The following is a 25,031-nucleotide window of genomic DNA, read 5'->3' as shown; positions in this document are numbered from 1 at the left end:
GTCAAAAGTGTGAAAGATAAAAAACAAAAGGAGGAAGTGTGAAAAGTGAATGGGCCAAATTGAGGTGCATATGAAGACGTATGCTTTCTTCCAATTCATTAAATCGGGCTAATATGAATCAGGTGAATTGAGTTCTGCTTTTGGAAACTGGGTTAAGAAGGGGTGCACCGTTCCTGGAGGTACTGCAATACCAGGTCAATGCGTGGAGTGGACAGAGCAAGCTCTTTTTCCATCTCCCTGTTCTAAAAATCCATTTAATATATGGTCCCCAGATAGGGGACGTATCAGATATTAAACTGATAAGAACAGATACTACACTTGATCTTAGCCAAAAGGCCGAGAAGCGATAACCAGAATTGGTTTGGGCCTCGAGTGGCACCCTGGCCTATGCCGGACACATCTTAGGGAGAGAGAGCGAGAGGGAGACAAACCCACGCCTACACAAGACATTTTGTCACCCAAGCCAACCCTTGAAAAGGCTGCTTTGCAGAGCCAAAACAAGAAGAATGGTGCGTTTTGCAGCCGCCGCCCACTGCAATGAATCTGAATAACTCCTCCTTTAGGGCGCAAGCAACTCCCCTCCCCCTTGCAGTCTTTCCAATTCACGATACAAAAAGACGGACAGGACAGGTTGCCTGACTTTCCGTCACTGCCACCCTTTGCCATCCTTACCCGTAGAAAGCCCTTTCATCATCCCCAAACCCTAATCTTTTCCCTTTCCTTCCCAGCCCCCAAACCCTGCCCTCTGTACCTTTCTCACCACCCGCTTCCCTTCTCCTGTCATCCCCCTACCACCCGGGAAAAAAAGAGATTGCCCCCTCCTTCCACTAGCCCACCCTCCCACCCAAAGAACAACTTCTTCTGCGCAGCTTGTTTTCTAGGCAGCAGCGCTATTGTGATGTCATCGGGGGGCATTGTGACAAGCCGCCAGTGTTCCGTCTCTTCATGTTGTGCACAGTTCAAACGGAAAATACATCAACAGGCAGACTACAGAAAAGCTTACTATCAAAGGTTAGAGGGGGGCTTTCTCAGAGGGCTTTTTACAGTTTTTCTATTCCCAATTAGCCGTTTAAGTGTACTTATTGAAAGTAGTAATTCTTTCATAGGCCGCCCTTTCTTAGTATTTGACGTTCCTTATATTGCGGTATGAGGCTTCGCAGTAGGTTGCAAACATTCATCACCCATGACTGTCCCCAATTGAGCTCAGAAGCTCAATGTCTATCATGACCTCTCTTTTAGAATGTCCAAGAGCAAGCAAACTATTCCTCCAGGAGAGGGCGCCAACAGACTACTAAAGAGATCATCATTACTCAAAGAAAACCCCAAAAACCAATGCATGATAGGAATAAACAGGTAACTTTCTTTGGAGTGGAAGCGGAGAGATCGCACCAGATGCCAATTCTAGATGTTATCACACCTGTGGTCACTGCAGCAGCAGGTGAATCCACTTTGTCTAAAAGGGATCTATTCCATTCAATTGCAAATGATCTAGATAAGACAGAGAACTGCAGCACGGGGACATAGCCGAGTTGGTCAGGTTGAGTGGTGATGAGTTTGCTATTTGGATGAATAAAGAAAGTCAAAAGTGTGAAAGATAAAAAACAAAAGGAGGAAGTGTGAAAAGTGAATGGGCCAAATTGAGGTGCATATGAAGACGTATGCTTTCTTCCAATTCATTAAATCGGGCTAATATGAATCAGGTGAATTGAGTTCTGCTTTTGGAAACTGGGTTAAGAAGGGGTGCACCGTTCCTGGAGGTACTGCAATACCAGGTCAATGCGTGGAGTGGACAGAGCAAGCTCTTTTTCCATCTCCCTGTTCTAAAAATCCATTTAATATATGGTCCCCAGATAGGGGACGTATCAGATATTAAACTGATAAGAACAGATACTACACTTGATCTTAGCCAAAAGGCCGAGAAGCGATAACCAGAATTGGTTTGGGCCTCGAGTGGCACCCTGGCCTATGCCGGACACATCTTAGGGAGAGAGAGCGAGAGGGAGACAAACCCACGCCTACACAAGACATTTTGTCACCCAAGCCAACCCTTGAAAAGGCTGCTTTGCAGAGCCAAAACAAGAAGAATGGTGCGTTTTGCAGCCGCCGCCCACTGCAATGAATCTGAATAACTCCTCCTTTAGGGCGCAAGCAACTCCCCTCCCCCTTGCAGTCTTTCCAATTCACGATACAAAAAGACGGACAGGACAGGTTGCCTGACTTTCCGTCACTGCCACCCTTTGCCATCCTTACCCGTAGAAAGCCCTTTCATCATCCCCAAACCCTAATCTTTTCCCTTTCCTTCCCAGCCCCCAAACCCTGCCCTCTGTACCTTTCTCACCACCCGCTTCCCTTCTCCTGTCATCCCCCTACCACCCGGGAAAAAAAGAGATTGCCCCCTCCTTCCACTAGCCCACCCTCCCACCCAAAGAACAACTTCTTCTGCGCAGCTTGTTTTCTAGGCAGCAGCGCTATTGTGATGTCATCGGGGGGCATTGTGACAAGCCGCCAGTGTTCCGTCTCTTCATGTTGTGCACAGTTCAAACGGAAAATACATCAACAGGCAGACTACAGAAAAGCTTACTATCAAAGGTTAGAGGGGGGCTTTCTCAGAGGGCTTTTTACAGTTTTTCTATTCCCAATTAGCCGTTTAAGTGTACTTATTGAAAGTAGTAATTCTTTCATAGGCCGCCCTTTCTTAGTATTTGACGTTCCTTATATTGCGGTATGAGGCTTCGCAGTAGGTTGCAAACATTCATCACCCATGACTGTCCCCAATTGAGCTCAGAAGCTCAATGTCTATCATGACCTCTCTTTTAGAATGTCCAAGAGCAAGCAAACTATTCCTCCAGGAGAGGGCGCCAACAGACTACTAAAGAGATCATCATTACTCAAAGAAAACCCCAAAAACCAATGCATGATAGGAATAAACAGGTAACTTTCTTTGGAGTGGAAGCGGAGAGATCGCACCAGATGCCAATTCTAGATGTTATCACACCTGTGGTCACTGCAGCAGCAGGTGAATCCACTTTGTCCAAAAGGGATCTATTCCATTCAATTGCAAATGATCTAGATAAGACAGAGAACTGCAGCACGGGGACATAGCCGAGTTGGTCAGGTTGAGTGGTGATGAGTTTGCTATTTGGATGAATAAAGAAAGTCAAAAGTGTGAAAGATAAAAAACAAAAGGAGGAAGTGTGAAAAGTGAATGGGCCAAATTGAGGTGCATATGAAGACGTATGCTTTCTTCCAATTCATTAAATCGGGCTAATATGAATCAGGTGAATTGAGTTCTGCTTTTGGAAACTGGGTTAAGAAGGGGTGCACCGTTCCTGGAGGTACTGCAATACCAGGTCAATGCGTGGAGTGGACAGAGCAAGCTCTTTTTCCATCTCCCTGTTCTAAAAATCCATTTAATATATGGTCCCCAGATAGGGGACGTATCAGATATTAAACTGATAAGAACAGATACTACACTTGATCTTAGCCAAAAGGCCGAGAAGCGATAACCAGAATTGGTTTGGGCCTCGAGTGGCACCCTGGCCTATGCCGGACACATCTTAGGGAGAGAGAGCGAGAGGGAGACAAACCCACGCCTACACAAGACATTTTGTCACCCAAGCCAACCCTTGAAAAGGCTGCTTTGCAGAGCCAAAACAAGAAGAATGGTGCGTTTTGCAGCCGCCGCCCACTGCAATGAATCTGAATAACTCCTCCTTTAGGGCGCAAGCAACTCCCCTCCCCCTTGCAGTCTTTCCAATTCACGATACAAAAAGACGGACAGGACAGGTTGCCTGACTTTCCGTCACTGCCACCCTTTGCCATCCTTACCCGTAGAAAGCCCTTTCATCATCCCCAAACCCTAATCTTTTCCCTTTCCTTCCCAGCCCCCAAACCCTGCCCTCTGTACCTTTCTCACCACCCGCTTCCCTTCTCCTGTCATCCCCCTACCACCCGGGAAAAAAAGAGATTGCCCCCTCCTTCCACTAGCCCACCCTCCCACCCAAAGAACAACTTCTTCTGCGCAGCTTGTTTTCTAGGCAGCAGCGCTATTGTGATGTCATCGGGGGGCATTGTGACAAGCCGCCAGTGTTCCGTCTCTTCATGTTGTGCACAGTTCAAACGGAAAATACATCAACAGGCAGACTACAGAAAAGCTTACTATCAAAGGTTAGAGGGGGGCTTTCTCAGAGGGCTTTTTACAGTTTTTCTATTCCCAATTAGCCGTTTAAGTGTACTTATTGAAAGTAGTAATTCTTTCATAGGCCGCCCTTTCTTAGTATTTGACGTTCCTTATATTGCGGTATGAGGCTTCGCAGTAGGTTGCAAACATTCATCACCCATGACTGTCCCCAATTGAGCTCAGAAGCTCAATGTCTATCATGACCTCTCTTTTAGAATGTCCAAGAGCAAGCAAACTATTCCTCCAGGAGAGGGCGCCAACAGACTACTAAAGAGATCATCATTACTCAAAGAAAACCCCAAAAACCAATGCATGATAGGAATAAACAGGTAACTTTCTTTGGAGTGGAAGCGGAGAGATCGCACCAGATGCCAATTCTAGATGTTATCACACCTGTGGTCACTGCAGCAGCAGGTGAATCCACTTTGTCCAAAAGGGATCTATTCCATTCAATTGCAAATGATCTAGATAAGACAGAGAACTGCAGCACGGGGACATAGCCGAGTTGGTCAGGTTGAGTGGTGATGAGTTTGCTATTTGGATGAATAAAGAAAGTCAAAAGTGTGAAAGATAAAAAACAAAAGGAGGAAGTGTGAAAAGTGAATGGGCCAAATTGAGGTGCATATGAAGACGTATGCTTTCTTCCAATTCATTAAATCGGGCTAATATGAATCAGGTGAATTGAGTTCTGCTTTTGGAAACTGGGTTAAGAAGGGGTGCACCGTTCCTGGAGGTACTGCAATACCAGGTCAATGCGTGGAGTGGACAGAGCAAGCTCTTTTTCCATCTCCCTGTTCTAAAAATCCATTTAATATATGGTCCCCAGATAGGGGACGTATCAGATATTAAACTGATAAGAACAGATACTACACTTGATCTTAGCCAAAAGGCCGAGAAGCGATAACCAGAATTGGTTTGGGCCTCGAGTGGCACCCTGGCCTATGCCGGACACATCTTAGGGAGAGAGAGCGAGAGGGAGACAAACCCACGCCTACACAAGACATTTTGTCACCCAAGCCAACCCTTGAAAAGGCTGCTTTGCAGAGCCAAAACAAGAAGAATGGTGCGTTTTGCAGCCGCCGCCCACTGCAATGAATCTGAATAACTCCTCCTTTAGGGCGCAAGCAACTCCCCTCCCCCTTGCAGTCTTTCCAATTCACGATACAAAAAGACGGACAGGACAGGTTGCCTGACTTTCCGTCACTGCCACCCTTTGCCATCCTTACCCGTAGAAAGCCCTTTCATCATCCCCAAACCCTAATCTTTTCCCTTTCCTTCCCAGCCCCCAAACCCTGCCCTCTGTACCTTTCTCACCACCCGCTTCCCTTCTCCTGTCATCCCCCTACCACCCGGGAAAAAAAGAGATTGCCCCCTCCTTCCACTAGCCCACCCTCCCACCCAAAGAACAACTTCTTCTGCGCAGCTTGTTTTCTAGGCAGCAGCGCTATTGTGATGTCATCGGGGGGCATTGTGACAAGCCGCCAGTGTTCCGTCTCTTCATGTTGTGCACAGTTCAAACGGAAAATACATCAACAGGCAGACTACAGAAAAGCTTACTATCAAAGGTTAGAGGGGGGCTTTCTCAGAGGGCTTTTTACAGTTTTTCTATTCCCAATTAGCCGTTTAAGTGTACTTATTGAAAGTAGTAATTCTTTCATAGGCCGCCCTTTCTTAGTATTTGACGTTCCTTATATTGCGGTATGAGGCTTCGCAGTAGGTTGCAAACATTCATCACCCATGACTGTCCCCAATTGAGCTCAGAAGCTCAATGTCTATCATGACCTCTCTTTTAGAATGTCCAAGAGCAAGCAAACTATTCCTCCAGGAGAGGGCGCCAACAGACTACTAAAGAGATCATCATTACTCAAAGAAAACCCCAAAAACCAATGCATGATAGGAATAAACAGGTAACTTTCTTTGGAGTGGAAGCGGAGAGATCGCACCAGATGCCAATTCTAGATGTTATCACACCTGTGGTCACTGCAGCAGCAGGTGAATCCACTTTGTCCAAAAGGGATCTATTCCATTCAATTGCAAATGATCTAGATAAGACAGAGAACTGCAGCACGGGGACATAGCCGAGTTGGTCAGGTTGAGTGGTGATGAGTTTGCTATTTGGATGAATAAAGAAAGTCAAAAGTGTGAAAGATAAAAAACAAAAGGAGGAAGTGTGAAAAGTGAATGGGCCAAATTGAGGTGCATATGAAGACGTATGCTTTCTTCCAATTCATTAAATCGGGCTAATATGAATCAGGTGAATTGAGTTCTGCTTTTGGAAACTGGGTTAAGAAGGGGTGCACCGTTCCTGGAGGTACTGCAATACCAGGTCAATGCGTGGAGTGGACAGAGCAAGCTCTTTTTCCATCTCCCTGTTCTAAAAATCCATTTAATATATGGTCCCCAGATAGGGGACGTATCAGATATTAAACTGATAAGAACAGATACTACACTTGATCTTAGCCAAAAGGCCGAGAAGCGATAACCAGAATTGGTTTGGGCCTCGAGTGGCACCCTGGCCTATGCCGGACACATCTTAGGGAGAGAGAGCGAGAGGGAGACAAACCCACGCCTACACAAGACATTTTGTCACCCAAGCCAACCCTTGAAAAGGCTGCTTTGCAGAGCCAAAACAAGAAGAATGGTGCGTTTTGCAGCCGCCGCCCACTGCAATGAATCTGAATAACTCCTCCTTTAGGGCGCAAGCAACTCCCCTCCCCCTTGCAGTCTTTCCAATTCACGATACAAAAAGACGGACAGGACAGGTTGCCTGACTTTCCGTCACTGCCACCCTTTGCCATCCTTACCCGTAGAAAGCCCTTTCATCATCCCCAAACCCTAATCTTTTCCCTTTCCTTCCCAGCCCCCAAACCCTGCCCTCTGTACCTTTCTCACCACCCGCTTCCCTTCTCCTGTCATCCCCCTACCACCCGGGAAAAAAAGAGATTGCCCCCTCCTTCCACTAGCCCACCCTCCCACCCAAAGAACAACTTCTTCTGCGCAGCTTGTTTTCTAGGCAGCAGCGCTATTGTGATGTCATCGGGGGGCATTGTGACAAGCCGCCAGTGTTCCGTCTCTTCATGTTGTGCACAGTTCAAACGGAAAATACATCAACAGGCAGACTACAGAAAAGCTTACTATCAAAGGTTAGAGGGGGGCTTTCTCAGAGGGCTTTTTACAGTTTTTCTATTCCCAATTAGCCGTTTAAGTGTACTTATTGAAAGTAGTAATTCTTTCATAGGCCGCCCTTTCTTAGTATTTGACGTTCCTTATATTGCGGTATGAGGCTTCGCAGTAGGTTGCAAACATTCATCACCCATGACTGTCCCCAATTGAGCTCAGAAGCTCAATGTCTATCATGACCTCTCTTTTAGAATGTCCAAGAGCAAGCAAACTATTCCTCCAGGAGAGGGCGCCAACAGACTACTAAAGAGATCATCATTACTCAAAGAAAACCCCAAAAACCAATGCATGATAGGAATAAACAGGTAACTTTCTTTGGAGTGGAAGCGGAGAGATCGCACCAGATGCCAATTCTAGATGTTATCACACCTGTGGTCACTGCAGCAGCAGGTGAATCCACTTTGTCCAAAAGGGATCTATTCCATTCAATTGCAAATGATCTAGATAAGACAGAGAACTGCAGCACGGGGACATAGCCGAGTTGGTCAGGTTGAGTGGTGATGAGTTTGCTATTTGGATGAATAAAGAAAGTCAAAAGTGTGAAAGATAAAAAACAAAAGGAGGAAGTGTGAAAAGTGAATGGGCCAAATTGAGGTGCATATGAAGACGTATGCTTTCTTCCAATTCATTAAATCGGGCTAATATGAATCAGGTGAATTGAGTTCTGCTTTTGGAAACTGGGTTAAGAAGGGGTGCACCGTTCCTGGAGGTACTGCAATACCAGGTCAATGCGTGGAGTGGACAGAGCAAGCTCTTTTTCCATCTCCCTGTTCTAAAAATCCATTTAATATATGGTCCCCAGATAGGGGACGTATCAGATATTAAACTGATAAGAACAGATACTACACTTGATCTTAGCCAAAAGGCCGAGAAGCGATAACCAGAATTGGTTTGGGCCTCGAGTGGCACCCTGGCCTATGCCGGACACATCTTAGGGAGAGAGAGCGAGAGGGAGACAAACCCACGCCTACACAAGACATTTTGTCACCCAAGCCAACCCTTGAAAAGGCTGCTTTGCAGAGCCAAAACAAGAAGAATGGTGCGTTTTGCAGCCGCCGCCCACTGCAATGAATCTGAATAACTCCTCCTTTAGGGCGCAAGCAACTCCCCTCCCCCTTGCAGTCTTTCCAATTCACGATACAAAAAGACGGACAGGACAGGTTGCCTGACTTTCCGTCACTGCCACCCTTTGCCATCCTTACCCGTAGAAAGCCCTTTCATCATCCCCAAACCCTAATCTTTTCCCTTTCCTTCCCAGCCCCCAAACCCTGCCCTCTGTACCTTTCTCACCACCCGCTTCCCTTCTCCTGTCATCCCCCTACCACCCGGGAAAAAAAGAGATTGCCCCCTCCTTCCACTAGCCCACCCTCCCACCCAAAGAACAACTTCTTCTGCGCAGCTTGTTTTCTAGGCAGCAGCGCTATTGTGATGTCATCGGGGGGCATTGTGACAAGCCGCCAGTGTTCCGTCTCTTCATGTTGTGCACAGTTCAAACGGAAAATACATCAACAGGCAGACTACAGAAAAGCTTACTATCAAAGGTTAGAGGGGGGCTTTCTCAGAGGGCTTTTTACAGTTTTTCTATTCCCAATTAGCCGTTTAAGTGTACTTATTGAAAGTAGTAATTCTTTCATAGGCCGCCCTTTCTTAGTATTTGACGTTCCTTATATTGCGGTATGAGGCTTCGCAGTAGGTTGCAAACATTCATCACCCATGACTGTCCCCAATTGAGCTCAGAAGCTCAATGTCTATCATGACCTCTCTTTTAGAATGTCCAAGAGCAAGCAAACTATTCCTCCAGGAGAGGGCGCCAACAGACTACTAAAGAGATCATCATTACTCAAAGAAAACCCCAAAAACCAATGCATGATAGGAATAAACAGGTAACTTTCTTTGGAGTGGAAGCGGAGAGATCGCACCAGATGCCAATTCTAGATGTTATCACACCTGTGGTCACTGCAGCAGCAGGTGAATCCACTTTGTCCAAAAGGGATCTATTCCATTCAATTGCAAATGATCTAGATAAGACAGAGAACTGCAGCACGGGGACATAGCCGAGTTGGTCAGGTTGAGTGGTGATGAGTTTGCTATTTGGATGAATAAAGAAAGTCAAAAGTGTGAAAGATAAAAAACAAAAGGAGGAAGTGTGAAAAGTGAATGGGCCAAATTGAGGTGCATATGAAGACGTATGCTTTCTTCCAATTCATTAAATCGGGCTAATATGAATCAGGTGAATTGAGTTCTGCTTTTGGAAACTGGGTTAAGAAGGGGTGCACCGTTCCTGGAGGTACTGCAATACCAGGTCAATGCGTGGAGTGGACAGAGCAAGCTCTTTTTCCATCTCCCTGTTCTAAAAATCCATTTAATATATGGTCCCCAGATAGGGGACGTATCAGATATTAAACTGATAAGAACAGATACTACACTTGATCTTAGCCAAAAGGCCGAGAAGCGATAACCAGAATTGGTTTGGGCCTCGAGTGGCACCCTGGCCTATGCCGGACACATCTTAGGGAGAGAGAGCGAGAGGGAGACAAACCCACGCCTACACAAGACATTTTGTCACCCAAGCCAACCCTTGAAAAGGCTGCTTTGCAGAGCCAAAACAAGAAGAATGGTGCGTTTTGCAGCCGCCGCCCACTGCAATGAATCTGAATAACTCCTCCTTTAGGGCGCAAGCAACTCCCCTCCCCCTTGCAGTCTTTCCAATTCACGATACAAAAAGACGGACAGGACAGGTTGCCTGACTTTCCGTCACTGCCACCCTTTGCCATCCTTACCCGTAGAAAGCCCTTTCATCATCCCCAAACCCTAATCTTTTCCCTTTCCTTCCCAGCCCCCAAACCCTGCCCTCTGTACCTTTCTCACCACCCGCTTCCCTTCTCCTGTCATCCCCCTACCACCCGGGAAAAAAAGAGATTGCCCCCTCCTTCCACTAGCCCACCCTCCCACCCAAAGAACAACTTCTTCTGCGCAGCTTGTTTTCTAGGCAGCAGCGCTATTGTGATTCATCGGGGGGCATTGTGACAAGCCGCCAGTGTTCCGTCTCTTCATGTTGTGCACAGTTCAAACGGAAAATACATCAACAGGCAGACTACAGAAAAGCTTACTATCAAAGGTTAGAGGGGGGCTTTCTCAGAGGGCTTTTTACAGTTTTTCTATTCCCAATTAGCCGTTTAAGTGTACTTATTGAAAGTAGTAATTCTTTCATAGGCCGCCCTTTCTTAGTATTTGACGTTCCTTATATTGCGGTATGAGGCTTCGCAGTAGGTTGCAAACATTCATCACCCATGACTGTCCCCAATTGAGCTCAGAAGCTCAATGTCTATCATGACCTCTCTTTTAGAATGTCCAAGAGCAAGCAAACTATTCCTCCAGGAGAGGGCGCCAACAGACTACTAAAGAGATCATCATTACTCAAAGAAAACCCCAAAAACCAATGCATGATAGGAATAAACAGGTAACTTTCTTTGGAGTGGAAGCGGAGAGATCGCACCAGATGCCAATTCTAGATGTTATCACACCTGTGGTCACTGCAGCAGCAGGTGAATCCACTTTGTCCAAAAGGGATCTATTCCATTCAATTGCAAATGATCTAGATAAGACAGAGAACTGCAGCACGGGGACATAGCCGAGTTGGTCAGGTTGAGTGGTGATGAGTTTGCTATTTGGATGAATAAAGAAAGTCAAAAGTGTGAAAGATAAAAAACAAAAGGAGGAAGTGTGAAAAGTGAATGGGCCAAATTGAGGTGCATATGAAGACGTATGCTTTCTTCCAATTCATTAAATCGGGCTAATATGAATCAGGTGAATTGAGTTCTGCTTTTGGAAACTGGGTTAAGAAGGGGTGCACCGTTCCTGGAGGTACTGCAATACCAGGTCAATGCGTGGAGTGGACAGAGCAAGCTCTTTTTCCATCTCCCTGTTCTAAAAATCCATTTAATATATGGTCCCCAGATAGGGGACGTATCAGATATTAAACTGATAAGAACAGATACTACACTTGATCTTAGCCAAAAGGCCGAGAAGCGATAACCAGAATTGGTTTGGGCCTCGAGTGGCACCCTGGCCTATGCCGGACACATCTTAGGGAGAGAGAGCGAGAGGGAGACAAACCCACGCCTACACAAGACATTTTGTCACCCAAGCCAACCCTTGAAAAGGCTGCTTTGCAGAGCCAAAACAAGAAGAATGGTGCGTTTTGCAGCCGCCGCCCACTGCAATGAATCTGAATAACTCCTCCTTTAGGGCGCAAGCAACTCCCCTCCCCCTTGCAGTCTTTCCAATTCACGATACAAAAAGACGGACAGGACAGGTTGCCTGACTTTCCGTCACTGCCACCCTTTGCCATCCTTACCCGTAGAAAGCCCTTTCATCATCCCCAAACCCTAATCTTTTCCCTTTCCTTCCCAGCCCCCAAACCCTGCCCTCTGTACCTTTCTCACCACCCGCTTCCCTTCTCCTGTCATCCCCCTACCACCCGGGAAAAAAAGAGATTGCCCCCTCCTTCCACTAGCCCACCCTCCCACCCAAAGAACAACTTCTTCTGCGCAGCTTGTTTTCTAGGCAGCAGCGCTATTGTGATGTCATCGGGGGGCATTGTGACAAGCCGCCAGTGTTCCGTCTCTTCATGTTGTGCACAGTTCAAACGGAAAATACATCAACAGGCAGACTACAGAAAAGCTTACTATCAAAGGTTAGAGGGGGGCTTTCTCAGAGGGCTTTTTACAGTTTTTCTATTCCCAATTAGCCGTTTAAGTGTACTTATTGAAAGTAGTAATTCTTTCATAGGCCGCCCTTTCTTAGTATTTGACGTTCCTTATATTGCGGTATGAGGCTTCGCAGTAGGTTGCAAACATTCATCACCCATGACTGTCCCCAATTGAGCTCAGAAGCTCAATGTCTATCATGACCTCTCTTTTAGAATGTCCAAGAGCAAGCAAACTATTCCTCCAGGAGAGGGCGCCAACAGACTACTAAAGAGATCATCATTACTCAAAGAAAACCCCAAAAACCAATGCATGATAGGAATAAACAGGTAACTTTCTTTGGAGTGGGAGAGATCGCACCAGATGCCAATTCTAGATGTTATCACACCTGTGGTCACTGCAGCAGCAGGTGAATCCACTTTGTCCAAAAGGGATCTATTCCATTCAATTGCAAATGATCTAGATAAGACAGAGAACTGCAGCACGGGGACATAGCCGAGTTGGTCAGGTTGAGTGGTGATGAGTTTGCTATTTGGATGAATAAAGAAAGTCAAAAGTGTGAAAGATAAAAAACAAAAGGAGGAAGTGTGAAAAGTGAATGGGCCAAATTGAGGTGCATATGAAGACGTATGCTTTCTTCCAATTCATTAAATCGGGCTAATATGAATCAGGTGAATTGAGTTCTGCTTTTGGAAACTGGGTTAAGAAGGGGTGCACCGTTCCTGGAGGTACTGCAATACCAGGTCAATGCGTGGAGTGGACAGAGCAAGCTCTTTTTTCCATCTCCCTGTTCTAAAAATCCATTTAATATATGGTCCCCCAGATAGGGGGACGTATCAGATATTAAACTGATAAGAACAGATACTACACTTGATCTTAGCCAAAAGGCCGAGAAGCGATAACCAGAATTGGTTTGGGCCTCGAGTGGCACCCTGGCCTATGCCGGACACATCTTAGGGAGAGAGAGCGAGAGGGAGACAAACCACGCCTACACAAGACATTTTGTCACCCAAGCCAACCCTTGAAAAGGCTGCTTTGCAGAGCCAAAACAAGAAGAATGGTGCGTTTTGCAGCCGCCGCCCACTGCAATGAATCTGAATAACTCCTCCTTTAGGGCGCAAGCAACTCCCCTCCCCCTTGCAGTCTTTCCAATTCACGATACAAAAAGACGGACAGGACAGGTTGCCTGACTTTCCGTCACTGCCACCCTTTGCCATCCTTACCCGTAGAAAGCCCTTTCATCATCCCCAAACCCTAATCTTTTCCCTTTCCTTCCCAGCCCCCAAACCCTGCCCTCTGTACCTTTCTCACCACCCGCTTCCCTTCTCCTGTCATCCCCCTACCACCCGGGAAAAAAAGAGATTGCCCCCTCCTTCCACTAGCCCACCCTCCCACCCAAAGAACAACTTCTTCTGCGCAGCTTGTTTTCTAGGCAGCAGCGCTATTGTGATGTCATCGGGGGGCATTGTGACAAGCCGCCAGTGTTCCGTCTCTTCATGTTGTGCACAGTTCAAACGGAAAATACATCAACAGGCAGACTACAGAAAAGCTTACTATCAAAGGTTAGAGGGGGGGCTTTCTCAGAGGGCTTTTTACAGTTTTTCTATTCCCCAATTAGCCGTTTAAGTGTACTTATTGAAAGTAGTAATTCTTTCATAGGCCGCCCTTTCTTAGTATTTGACGTTCCTTATATTGCGGTATGAGGCTTCGCAGTAGGTTGCAAACATTCATCACCCATGACTGTCCCCAATTGAGCTCAGAAGCTCAATGTCTATCATGACCTCTCTTTTAGAATGTCCAAGAGCAAGCAAACTATTCCTCCAGGAGAGGGCGCCAACAGACTACTAAAGAGATCATCATTACTCAAAGAAAACCCCAAAAACCAATGCATGATAGGAATAAACAGGTAACTTTCTTTGGAGTGGAAGCGGAGAGAGATCGCACCAGATGCCAATTCTAGATGTTATCACACCTGTGGTCACTGCAGCAGCAGGTGAATCCACTTTGTCCAAAAGGGATCTATTCCATTCAATTGCAAATGATCTAGATAAGACAGAGAACTGCAGCACGGGGACATAGCCGAGTTGGTCAGGTTGAGTGGTGATGAGTTTGCTATTTGGATGAATAAAGAAAGTCAAAAGTGTGAAAGATAAAAAACAAAAGGAGGAAGTGTGAAAAGTGAATGGGCCAAATTGAGGTGCATATGAAGACGTATGCTTTCTTCCAATTCATTAAATCGGGCTAATATGAATCAGGTGAATTGAGTTCTGCTTTTGGAAACTGGGTTAAGAAGGGGTGCACCGTTCCTGGAGGTACTGCAATACCAGGTCAATGCGTGGAGTGGACAGAGCAAGCTCTTTTTCCATCTCCCTGTTCTAAAAATCCATTTAATATATGGTCCCCAGATAGGGGACGTATCAGATATTAAACTGATAAGAACAGATACTACACTTGATCTTAGCCAAAAGGCCGAGAAGCGATAACCAGAATTGGTTTGGGCCTCGAGTGGCACCCTGGCCTATGCCGGACACATCTTAGGGAGAGAGAGCGAGAGGGAGACAAACCCACGCCTACACAAGACATTTTGTCACCCAAGCCAACCCTTGAAAAGGCTGCTTTGCAGAGCCAAAACAAGAAGAATGGTGCGTTTTGCAGCCGCCGCCCACTGCAATGAATCTGAATAACTCCTCCTTTAGGGCGCAAGCAACTCCCCTCCCCCTTGCAGTCTTTCCAATTCACGATACAAAAAGACGGACAGGACAGGTTGCCTGACTTTCCGTCACTGCCACCCTTTGCCATCCTTACCCGTAGAAAGCCCTTTCATCATCCCCAAACCCTAATCTTTTCCCTTTCCTTCCCAGCCCCCAAACCCTGCCCTCTGTACCTTTCTCACCACCCGCTTCCCTTCTCCTGTCATCCCCCTACCACCCGGGAAAAAAAGAGATTGCCCCCTCCTTCCACTAGCCCACCCTCCCACCCAAAGAACAACTTCTTCTGCGCAGCTTGTTTTCTAGGCAGCAGCGCTATTGTGATGTCATCGGGGGGCATTGTGACAAGCCGCCAGTGTTCCGTCTCTTCATGTTGTGCACAGTTCAAACGGAAAATACATCAACAGGCAGACTACAGAAAAGCTTACTATCAAAGGTTAGAGGGGGGCTTTCTCAGAGGGCTTTTTACAGTTTTTCTATTCCCAATTAGCCGTTTAAGTGTACTTATTGAAAGTAGTAATTCTTTCATAGGCCGCCCTTTCTTAGTATTTGACGTTCCTTATATTGCGGTATGAGGCTTCGCAGTAGGTTGCAAACATTCATCACCCATGACTGTCCCCAATTGAGCTCAGAAGCTCAATGTCTATCATGACCTCTCTTTTAGAATGTCCAAGAGCAAGCAAACTATTCCTCCAGGAGAGGGCGCCAACAGACTACTAAAGAGATCATCATTACTCAAAGAAAACCCCAAAAACCAATGCATGATAGGAATAAACAGGTAACTTTCTTTGGAGTGGAAGCGGAGAGATCGCACCAGATGCCAATTCTAGATGTTATCACACCTGTGGTCACTGCAGCAGCAGGTGAATCCACTTTGTCCAAAAGGGATCTATTCCATTCAATTGCAAATGATCTAGATAAGACAGAGAACTGCAGCACGGGGACATAGCCGAGTTGGTCAGGTTGAGTGGTGATGAGTTTGCTATTTGGATGAATAAAGAAAGTCAAAAGTGTGAAAGATAAAAAACAAAAGGAGGAAGTGTGAAAAGTGAATGGGCCAAATTGAGGTGCATATGAAGACGTATGCTTTCTTCCAATTCATTAAATCGGGCTAATATGAATCAGGTGAATTGAGTTCTGCTTTTGGAAACTGGGTTAAGAAGGGGTGCACCGTTCCTGGAGGTACTGCAATACCAGGTCAATGCGTGGAGTGGACAGAGCAAGCTCTTTTTCCATCTCCCTGTTCTAAAAATCCATTTAATATATGGTCCCCAGATAGGGGACGTATCAGATATTAAACTGATAAGAACAGATACTACACTTGATCTTAGCCAAAAGGCCGAGAAGCGATAACCAGAATTGGTTTGGGCCTCGAGTGGCACCCTGGCCTATGCCGGACACATCTTAGGGAGAGAGAGCGAGAGGGAGACAAACCCACGCCTACACAAGACATTTTGTCACCCAAGCCAACCCTTGAAAAGGCTGCTTTGCAGAGCCAAAACAAGAAGAATGGTGCGTTTTGCAGCCGCCGCCCACTGCAATGAATCTGAATAACTCCTCCTTTAGGGCGCAAGCAACTCCCCTCCCCCTTGCAGTCTTTCCAATTCACGATACAAAAAGACGGACAGGACAGGTTGCCTGACTTTCCGTCACTGCCACCCTTTGCCATCCTTACCCGTAGAAAGCCCTTTCATCATCCCCAAACCCTAATCTTTTCCCTTTCCTTCCCAGCCCCCAAACCCTGCCCTCTGTACCTTTCTCACCACCCGCTTCCCTTCTCCTGTCATCCCCCTACCACCCGGGAAAAAAAGAGATTGCCCCCTCCTTCCACTAGCCCACCCTCCCACCCAAAGAACAACTTCTTCTGCGCAGCTTGTTTTCTAGGCAGCAGCGCTATTGTGATGTCATCGGGGGGCATTGTGACAAGCCGCCAGTGTTCCGTCTCTTCATGTTGTGCACAGTTCAAACGGAAAATACATCAACAGGCAGACTACAGAAAAGCTTACTATCAAAGGTTAGAGGGGGGCTTTCTCAGAGGGCTTTTTACAGTTTTTCTATTCCCAATTAGCCGTTTAAGTGTACTTATTGAAAGTAGTAATTCTTTCATAGGCCGCCCTTTCTTAGTATTTGACGTTCCTTATATTGCGGTATGAGGCTTCGCAGTAGGTTGCAAACATTCATCACCCATGACTGTCCCCAATTGAGCTCAGAAGCTCAATGTCTATCATGACCTCTCTTTTAGAATGTCCAAGAGCAAGCAAACTATTCCTCCAGGAGAGGGCGCCAACAGACTACTAAAGAGATCATCATTACTCAAAGAAAACCCCAAAAACCAATGCATGATAGGAATAAACAGGTAACTTTCTTTGGAGTGGAAGCGGAGAGATCGCACCAGATGCCAATTCTAGATGTTATCACACCTGTGGTCACTGCAGCAGCAGGTGAATCCACTTTGTCCAAAAGGGATCTATTCCATTCAATTGCAAATGATCTAGATAAGACAGAGAACTGCAGCACGGGGACATAGCCGAGTTGGTCAGGTTGAGTGGTGATGAGTTTGCTATTTGGATGAATAAAGAAAGTCAAAAGTGTGAAAGATAAAAAACAAAAGGAGGAAGTGTGAAAAGTGAATGGGCCAAATTGAGGTGCATATGAAGACGTATGCTTTCTTCCAATTCATTAAATCGGGCTAATATGAATCAGGTGAATTGAGTTCTGCTTTTGGAAACTGGGTTAAGAAGGGGTGCACCGTTCCTGGAGGTACTGCAATACCAGGTCAATGCGTGGAGTGGACAGAGCAAGCTCTTTTTCCATCTCCCTGTTCTAAAAATCCATTTAATATATGGTCCCCAGATAGGGGACGTATCAGATATTAAACTGATAAGAACAGATACTACACTTGATCTTAGCCAAAAGGCCGAGAAGCGATAACCAGAATTGGTTTGGGCCTCGAGTGGCACCCTGGCCTATGCCGGACACATCTTAGGGAGAGAGAGCGAGAGGGAGACAAACCCACGCCTACACAAGACATTTTGTCACCCAAGCCAACCCTTGAAAAGGCTGCTTTGCAGAGCCAAAACAAGAAGAATGGTGCGTTTTGCAGCCGCCGCCCACTGCAATGAATCTGAATAACTCCTCCTTTAGGGCGCAAGCAACTCCCCTCCCCCTTGCAGTCTTTCCAATTCACGATACAAAAAGACGGACAGGACAGGTTGCCTGACTTTCCGTCACTGCCACCCTTTGCCATCCTTACCCGTAGAAAGCCCTTTCATCATCCCCAAACCCTAATCTTTTCCCTTTCCTTCCCAGCCCCCAAACCCTGCCCTCTGTACCTTTCTCACCACCCGCTTCCCTTCTCCTGTCATCCCCCTACCACCCGGGAAAAAAAGAGATTGCCCCCTCCTTCCACTAGCCCACCCTCCCACCCAAAGAACAACTTCTTCTGCGCAGCTTGTTTTCTAGGCAGCAGCGCTATTGTGATGTCATCGGGGGGCATTGTGACAAGCCGCCAGTGTTCCGTCTCTTCATGTTGTGCACAGTTCAAACGGAAAATACATCAACAGGCAGACTACAGAAAAGCTTACTATCAAAGGTTAGAGGGGGGCTTCCTCAGAGGGCTTTTTACAGTTTTTCTATTCCCAATTAGCCGTTTAAGTGTACTTATTGAAAGTAGTAATTCTTTCATAGGCCGCCCTTTCTTAGTATTTGACGTTCCTTATATTGCGGTATGAGGCTTCGCAGTAGGTTGCAAACATTCATCACCCATGACTGTCCCCAATTGAGCTCAGAAGCTCAATGTCTATCATGACCTCTCTTTTAGAATGTCCAAGAGCAAGCAAACTATTCCTCCAGGAGAGGGCGCCAACAGACTACTAAAGAGATCATCATTACTCAAAGAAAACCCCAAAAACCAATGCATGATAGGAATAAACAGGTAACTTTCTTTGGAGTGGAAGCGGAGAGATCGCACCAGATGCCAATTCTAGATGTTATCACACCTGTGGTCACTGCAGCAGCAGGTGAATCCACTTTGTCCAAAAGGGATCTATTCCATTCAATTGCAAATGATCTAGATAAGACAGAGAACTGCAGCACGGGGACATAGCCGAGTTGGTCAGGTTGAGTGGTGATGAGTTTGCTATTTGGATGAATAAAGAAAGTCAAAAGTGTGAAAGATAAAAAACAAAAGGAGGAAGTGTGAAAAGTGAATGGGCCAAATTGAGGTGCATATGAAGACGTATGCTTTCTTCCAATTCATTAAATCGGGCTAATATGAATCAGGTGAATTGAGTTCTGCTTTTGGAAACTGGGTTAAGAAGGGGTGCACCGTTCCTGGAGGTACTGCAATACCAGGTCAATGCGTGGAGTGGACAGAGCAAGCTCTTTTTCCATCTCCCTGTTCTAAAAATCCATTTAATATATGGTCCCCAGATAGGGGACGTATCAGATATTAAACTGATAAGAACAGATACTACACTTGATCTTAGCCAAAAGGCCGAGAAGCGATAACCAGAATTGGTTTGGGCCTCGAGTGGCACCCTGGCCTATGCCGGACACATCTTAGGGAGAGAGAGCGAGAGGGAGACAAACCCACGCCTACACAAGACATTTTGTCACCCAAGCCAACCCTTGAAAAGGCTGCTTTGCAGAGCCAAAACAAGAAGAATGGTGCGTTTTGCAGCCGCCGCCCACTGCAATGAATCTGAATAACTCCTCCTTTAGGGCGCAAGCAACTCCCCTCCCCCTTGCAGTCTTTCCAATTCACGATACAAAAAGACGGACAGGACAGGTTGCCTGACTTTCCGTCACTGCCACCCTTTGCCATCCTTACCCGTAGAAAGCCCTTTCATCATCCCCAAACCCTAATCTTTTCCCTTTCCTTCCCAGCCCCCAAACCCTGCCCTCTGTACCTTTCTCACCACCCGCTTCCCTTCTCCTGTCATCCCCCTACCACCCGGGAAAAAAAGAGATTGCCCCCTCCTTCCACTAGCCCACCCTCCCACCCAAAGAACAACTTCTTCTGCGCAGCTTGTTTTCTAGGCAGCAGCGCTATTGTGATGTCATCGGGGGGCATTGTGACAAGCCGCCAGTGTTCCGTCTCTTCATGTTGTGCACAGTTCAAACGGAAAATACATCAACAGGCAGACTACAGAAAAGCTTACTATCAAAGGTTAGAGGGGGGCTTTCTCAGAGGGCTTTTTACAGTTTTTCTATTCCCAATTAGCCGTTTAAGTGTACTTATTGAAAGTAGTAATTCTTTCATAGGCCGCCCTTTCTTAGTATTTGACGTTCCTTATATTGCGGTATGAGGCTTCGCAGTAGGTTGCAAACATTCATCACCCATGACTGTCCCCAATTGAGCTCAGAAGCTCAATGTCTATCATGACCTCTCTTTTAGAATGTCCAAGAGCAAGCAAACTATTCCTCCAGGAGAGGGCGCCAACAGACTACTAAAGAGATCATCATTACTCAAAGAAAACCCCAAAAACCAATGCATGATAGGAATAAACAGGTAACTTTCTTTGGAGTGGAAGCGGAGAGATCGCACCAGATGCCAATTCTAGATGTTATCACACCTGTGGTCACTGCAGCAGCAGGTGAATCCACTTTGTCCAAAAGGGATCTATTCCATTCAATTGCAAATGATCTAGATAAGGCAGAGAACTGCAGCACGGGGACATAGCCGAGTTGGTCAGGTTGAGTGGTGATGAGTTTGCTATTTGGATGAATAAAGAAAGTCAAAAGTGTGAAAGATAAAAAACAAAAGGAGGAAGTGTGAAAAGTGAATGGGCCAAATTGAGGTGCATATGAAGACGTATGCTTTCTTCCAATTCATTAAATCGGGCTAATATGAATCAGGTGAATTGAGTTCTGCTTTTGGAAACTGGGTTAAGAAGGGGTGCACCGTTCCTGGAGGTACTGCAATACCAGGTCAATGCGTGGAGTGGACAGAGCAAGCTCTTTTTCCATCTCCCTGTTCTAAAAATCCATTTAATATATGGTCCCCAGATAGGGGACGTATCAGATATTAAACTGATAAGAACAGATACTACACTTGATCTTAGCCAAAAGGCCGAGAAGCGATAACCAGAATTGGTTTGGGCCTCGAGTGGCACCCTGGCCTATGCCGGACACATCTTAGGGAGAGAGAGCGAGAGGGAGACAAACCCACGCCTACACAAGACATTTTGTCACCCAAGCCAACCCTTGAAAAGGCTGCTTTGCAGAGCCAAAACAAGAAGAATGGTGCGTTTTGCAGCCGCCGCCCACTGCAATGAATCTGAATAACTCCTCCTTTAGGGCGCAAGCAACTCCCCTCCCCCTTGCAGTCTTTCCAATTCACGATACAAAAAGACGGACAGGACAGGTTGCCTGACTTTCCGTCACTGCCACCCTTTGCCATCCTTACCCGTAGAAAGCCCTTTCATCATCCCCAAACCCTAATCTTTTCCCTTTCCTTCCCAGCCCCCAAACCCTGCCCTCTGTACCTTTCTCACCACCCGCTTCCCTTCTCCTGTCATCCCCCTACCACCCGGGAAAAAAAGAGATTGCCCCCTCCTTCCACTAGCCCACCCTCCCACCCAAAGAACAACTTCTTCTGCGCAGCTTGTTTTCTAGGCAGCAGCGCTATTGTGATGTCATCGGGGGGCATTGTGACAAGCCGCCAGTGTTCCGTCTCTTCATGTTGTGCACAGTTCAAACGGAAAATACATCAACAGGCAGACTACAGAAAAGCTTACTATCAAAGGTTAGAGGGGGGCTTTCTCAGAGGGCTTTTTACAGTTTTTCTATTCCCAATTAGCCGTTTAAGTGTACTTATTGAAAGTAGTAATTCTTTCATAGGCCGCCCTTTCTTAGTATTTGACGTTCCTTATATTGCGGTATGAGGCTTCGCAGTAGGTTGCAAACATTCATCACCCATGACTGTCCCCAATTGAGCTCAGAAGCTCAATGTCTATCATGACCTCTCTTTTAGAATGTCCAAGAGCAAGCAAACTATTCCTCCAGGAGAGGGCGCCAACAGACTACTAAAGAGATCATCATTACTCAAAGAAAACCCCAAAAACCAATGCATGATAGGAATAAACAGGTAACTTTCTTTGGAGTGGAAGCGGAGAGATCGCACCAGATGCCAATTCTAGATGTTATCACACCTGTGGTCACTGCAGCAGCAGGTGAATCCACTTTGTCCAAAAGGGATCTATTCCATTCAATTGCAAATGATCTAGATAAGACAGAGAACTGCAGCACGGGGACATAGCCGAGTTGGTCAGGTTGAGTGGTGATGAGTTTGCTATTTGGATGAATAAAGAAAGTCAAAAGTGTGAAAGATAAAAAACAAAAGGAGGAAGTGTGAAAAGTGAATGGGCCAAATTGAGGTGCATATGAAGACGTATGCTTTCTTCCAATTCATTAAATCGGGCTAATATGAATCAGGTGAATTGAGTTCTGCTTTTGGAAACTGGGTTAAGAAGGGGTGCACCGTTCCTGGAGGTACTGCAATACCAGGTCAATGCGTGGAGTGGACAGAGCAAGCTCTTTTTCCATCTCCCTGTTCTAAAAATCCATTTAATATATGGTCCCCAGATAGGGGACGTATCAGATATTAAACTGATAAGAACAGATACTACACTTGATCTTAGCCAAAAGGCCGAGAAGCGATAACCAGAATTGGTTTGGGCCTCGAGTGGCACCCTGGCCTATGCCGGACACATCTTAGGGAGAGAGAGCGAGAGGGAGACAAACCCACGCCTACACAAGACATTTTGTCACCCAAGCCAACCCTTGAAAAGGCTGCTTTGCAGAGCCAAAACAAGAAGAATGGTGCGTTTTGCAGCCGCCGCCCACTGCAATGAATCTGAATAACTCCTCCTTTAGGGCGCAAGCAACTCCCCTCCCCCTTGCAGTCTTTCCAATTCACGATACAAAAAGACGGACAGGACAGGTTGCCTGACTTTCCGTCACTGCCACCCTTTGCCATCCTTACCCGTAGAAAGCCCTTTCATCATCCCCAAACCCTAATCTTTTCCCTTTCCTTCCCAGCCCCCAAACCCTGCCCTCTGTACCTTTCTCACCACCCGCTTCCCTTCTCCTGTCATCCCCCTACCACCCGGGAAAAAAAGAGATTGCCCCCTCCTTCCACTAGCCCACCCTCCCACCCAAAGAACAACTTCTTCTGCGCAGCTTGTTTTCTAGGCAGCAGCGCTATTGTGATGTCATCGGGGGGCATTGTGACAAGCCGCCAGTGTTCCGTCTCTTCATGTTGTGCACAGTTCAAACGGAAAATACATCAACAGGCAGACTACAGAAAAGCTTACTATCAAAGGTTAGAGGGGGGCTTTCTCAGAGGGCTTTTTACAGTTTTTCTATTCCCAATTAGCCGTTTAAGTGTACTTATTGAAAGTAGTAATTCTTTCATAGGCCGCCCTTTCTTAGTATTTGACGTTCCTTATATTGCGGTATGAGGCTTCGCAGTAGGTTGCAAACATTCATCACCCATGACTGTCCCCAATTGAGCTCAGAAGCTCAATGTCTATCATGACCTCTCTTTTAGAATGTCCAAGAGCAAGCAAACTATTCCTCCAGGAGAGGGCGCCAACAGACTACTAAAGAGATCATCATTACTCAAAGAAAACCCCAAAAACCAATGCATGATAGGAATAAACAGGTAACTTTCTTTGGAGTGGAAGCGGAGAGATCGCACCAGATGCCAATTCTAGATGTTATCACACCTGTGGTCACTGCAGCAGCAGGTGAATCCACTTTGTCCAAAAGGGATCTATTCCATTCAATTGCAAATGATCTAGATAAGACAGAGAACTGCAGCACGGGGACATAGCCGAGTTGGTCAGGTTGAGTGGTGATGAGTTTGCTATTTGGATGAATAAAGAAAGTCAAAAGTGTGAAAGATAAAAAACAAAAGGAGGAAGTGTGAAAAGTGAATGGGCCAAATTGAGGTGCATATGAAGACGTATGCTTTCTTCCAATTCATTAAATCGGGCTAATATGAATCAGGTGAATTGAGTTCTGCTTTTGGAAACTGGGTTAAGAAGGGGTGCACCGTTCCTGGAGGTACTGCAATACCAGGTCAATGCGTGGAGTGGACAGAGCAAGCTCTTTTTCCATCTCCCTGTTCTAAAAATCCATTTAATATATGGTCCCCAGATAGGGGACGTATCAGATATTAAACTGATAAGAACAGATACTACACTTGATCTTAGCCAAAAGGCCGAGAAGCGATAACCAGAATTGGTTTGGGCCTCGAGTGGCACCCTGGCCTATGCCGGACACATCTTAGGGAGAGAGAGCGAGAGGGAGACAAACCCACGCCTACACAAGACATTTTGTCACCCAAGCCAACCCTTGAAAAGGCTGCTTTGCAGAGCCAAAACAAGAAGAATGGTGCGTTTTGCAGCCGCCGCCCACTGCAATGAATCTGAATAACTCCTCCTTTAGGGCGCAAGCAACTCCCCTCCCCCTTGCAGTCTTTCCAATTCACGATACAAAAAGACGGACAGGACAGGTTGCCTGACTTTCCGTCACTGCCACCCTTTGCCATCCTTACCCGTAGAAAGCCCTTTCATCATCCCCAAACCCTAATCTTTTCCCTTTCCTTCCCAGCCCCCAAACCCTGCCCTCTGTACCTTTCTCACCACCCGCTTCCCTTCTCCTGTCATCCCCCTACCACCCGGGAAAAAAAGAGATTGCCCCCTCCTTCCACTAGCCCACCCTCCCACCCAAAGAACAACTTCTTCTGCGCAGCTTGTTTTCTAGGCAGCAGCGCTATTGTGATGTCATCGGGGGGCATTGTGACAAGCCGCCAGTGTTCCGTCTCTTCATGTTGTGCACAGTTCAAACGGAAAATACATCAACAGGCAGACTACAGAAAAGCTTACTATCAAAGGTTAGAGGGGGGCTTTCTCAGAGGGCTTTTTACAGTTTTTCTATTCCCAATTAGCCGTTTAAGTGTACTTATTGAAAGTAGTAATTCTTTCATAGGCCGCCCTTTCTTAGTATTTGACGTTCCTTATATTGCGGTATGAGGCTTCGCAGTAGGTTGCAAACATTCATCACCCATGACTGTCCCCAATTGAGCTCAGAAGCTCAATGTCTATCATGACCTCTCTTTTAGAATGTCCAAGAGCAAGCAAACTATTCCTCCAGGAGAGGGCGCCAACAGACTACTAAAGAGATCATCATTACTCAAAGAAAACCCCAAAAACCAATGCATGATAGGAATAAACAGGTAACTTT

The 25,031-nt window shown here is 46.3% G+C and overlaps 16 non-coding genes across 16 annotated transcripts; all 16 read right to left on the bottom strand.

The window, feature by feature from the left end:
• Positions 1-157: 157 nt before the first annotated feature.
• On the bottom strand, positions 158-348 carry LOC142280875 (U2 spliceosomal RNA). The gene has a single exon (XR_012743057.1). It is a non-coding gene; the product is annotated as a U2 spliceosomal RNA (small nuclear RNA).
• Positions 349-1,735: 1,387 nt separating this feature from the next.
• LOC142280874 (U2 spliceosomal RNA) lies at positions 1,736-1,926 on the bottom strand. Its single transcript, XR_012743056.1, has one exon. It is a non-coding gene; the product is annotated as a U2 spliceosomal RNA (small nuclear RNA).
• Positions 1,927-3,313: 1,387 nt separating this feature from the next.
• Positions 3,314-3,504, bottom strand: LOC142280873 (U2 spliceosomal RNA). The gene has a single exon (XR_012743055.1). It is a non-coding gene; the product is annotated as a U2 spliceosomal RNA (small nuclear RNA).
• A 1,387-nt stretch (positions 3,505-4,891) lies between these two features.
• LOC142280872 (U2 spliceosomal RNA) lies at positions 4,892-5,082 on the bottom strand. Its single transcript, XR_012743054.1, has one exon. It is a non-coding gene; the product is annotated as a U2 spliceosomal RNA (small nuclear RNA).
• Positions 5,083-6,469: 1,387 nt separating this feature from the next.
• Positions 6,470-6,660, bottom strand: LOC142280871 (U2 spliceosomal RNA). The gene has a single exon (XR_012743053.1). It is a non-coding gene; the product is annotated as a U2 spliceosomal RNA (small nuclear RNA).
• Positions 6,661-8,047: 1,387 nt separating this feature from the next.
• On the bottom strand, positions 8,048-8,238 carry LOC142280870 (U2 spliceosomal RNA). The gene has a single exon (XR_012743052.1). It is a non-coding gene; the product is annotated as a U2 spliceosomal RNA (small nuclear RNA).
• A 1,387-nt stretch (positions 8,239-9,625) lies between these two features.
• On the bottom strand, positions 9,626-9,816 carry LOC142280869 (U2 spliceosomal RNA). Its single transcript, XR_012743051.1, has one exon. It is a non-coding gene; the product is annotated as a U2 spliceosomal RNA (small nuclear RNA).
• Positions 9,817-11,202: 1,386 nt separating this feature from the next.
• LOC142280868 (U2 spliceosomal RNA) lies at positions 11,203-11,393 on the bottom strand. The gene has a single exon (XR_012743050.1). It is a non-coding gene; the product is annotated as a U2 spliceosomal RNA (small nuclear RNA).
• A 1,382-nt stretch (positions 11,394-12,775) lies between these two features.
• LOC142280827 (U2 spliceosomal RNA) lies at positions 12,776-12,969 on the bottom strand. Its single transcript, XR_012743019.1, has one exon. It is a non-coding gene; the product is annotated as a U2 spliceosomal RNA (small nuclear RNA).
• A 1,390-nt stretch (positions 12,970-14,359) lies between these two features.
• On the bottom strand, positions 14,360-14,550 carry LOC142280867 (U2 spliceosomal RNA). Its single transcript, XR_012743049.1, has one exon. It is a non-coding gene; the product is annotated as a U2 spliceosomal RNA (small nuclear RNA).
• Positions 14,551-15,937: 1,387 nt separating this feature from the next.
• LOC142280865 (U2 spliceosomal RNA) lies at positions 15,938-16,128 on the bottom strand. Its single transcript, XR_012743047.1, has one exon. It is a non-coding gene; the product is annotated as a U2 spliceosomal RNA (small nuclear RNA).
• Positions 16,129-17,515: 1,387 nt separating this feature from the next.
• On the bottom strand, positions 17,516-17,706 carry LOC142280864 (U2 spliceosomal RNA). The gene has a single exon (XR_012743046.1). It is a non-coding gene; the product is annotated as a U2 spliceosomal RNA (small nuclear RNA).
• Positions 17,707-19,093: 1,387 nt separating this feature from the next.
• On the bottom strand, positions 19,094-19,284 carry LOC142280863 (U2 spliceosomal RNA). Its single transcript, XR_012743045.1, has one exon. It is a non-coding gene; the product is annotated as a U2 spliceosomal RNA (small nuclear RNA).
• A 1,387-nt stretch (positions 19,285-20,671) lies between these two features.
• On the bottom strand, positions 20,672-20,862 carry LOC142280862 (U2 spliceosomal RNA). The gene has a single exon (XR_012743044.1). It is a non-coding gene; the product is annotated as a U2 spliceosomal RNA (small nuclear RNA).
• Positions 20,863-22,249: 1,387 nt separating this feature from the next.
• On the bottom strand, positions 22,250-22,440 carry LOC142280861 (U2 spliceosomal RNA). Its single transcript, XR_012743043.1, has one exon. It is a non-coding gene; the product is annotated as a U2 spliceosomal RNA (small nuclear RNA).
• A 1,387-nt stretch (positions 22,441-23,827) lies between these two features.
• Positions 23,828-24,018, bottom strand: LOC142280860 (U2 spliceosomal RNA). The gene has a single exon (XR_012743042.1). It is a non-coding gene; the product is annotated as a U2 spliceosomal RNA (small nuclear RNA).
• Positions 24,019-25,031: the final 1,013 nt, after the last annotated feature.

The sequence above is a fragment of the Anomaloglossus baeobatrachus genome, unplaced genomic scaffold (assembly GCF_048569485.1).
Source record: "Anomaloglossus baeobatrachus isolate aAnoBae1 unplaced genomic scaffold, aAnoBae1.hap1 Scaffold_463, whole genome shotgun sequence".
In the NCBI taxonomy this organism is placed as follows: Eukaryota; Metazoa; Chordata; class Amphibia; order Anura; family Aromobatidae; genus Anomaloglossus; species Anomaloglossus baeobatrachus.
This window is presented reverse-complemented; position numbering and strand designations above follow the sequence as displayed.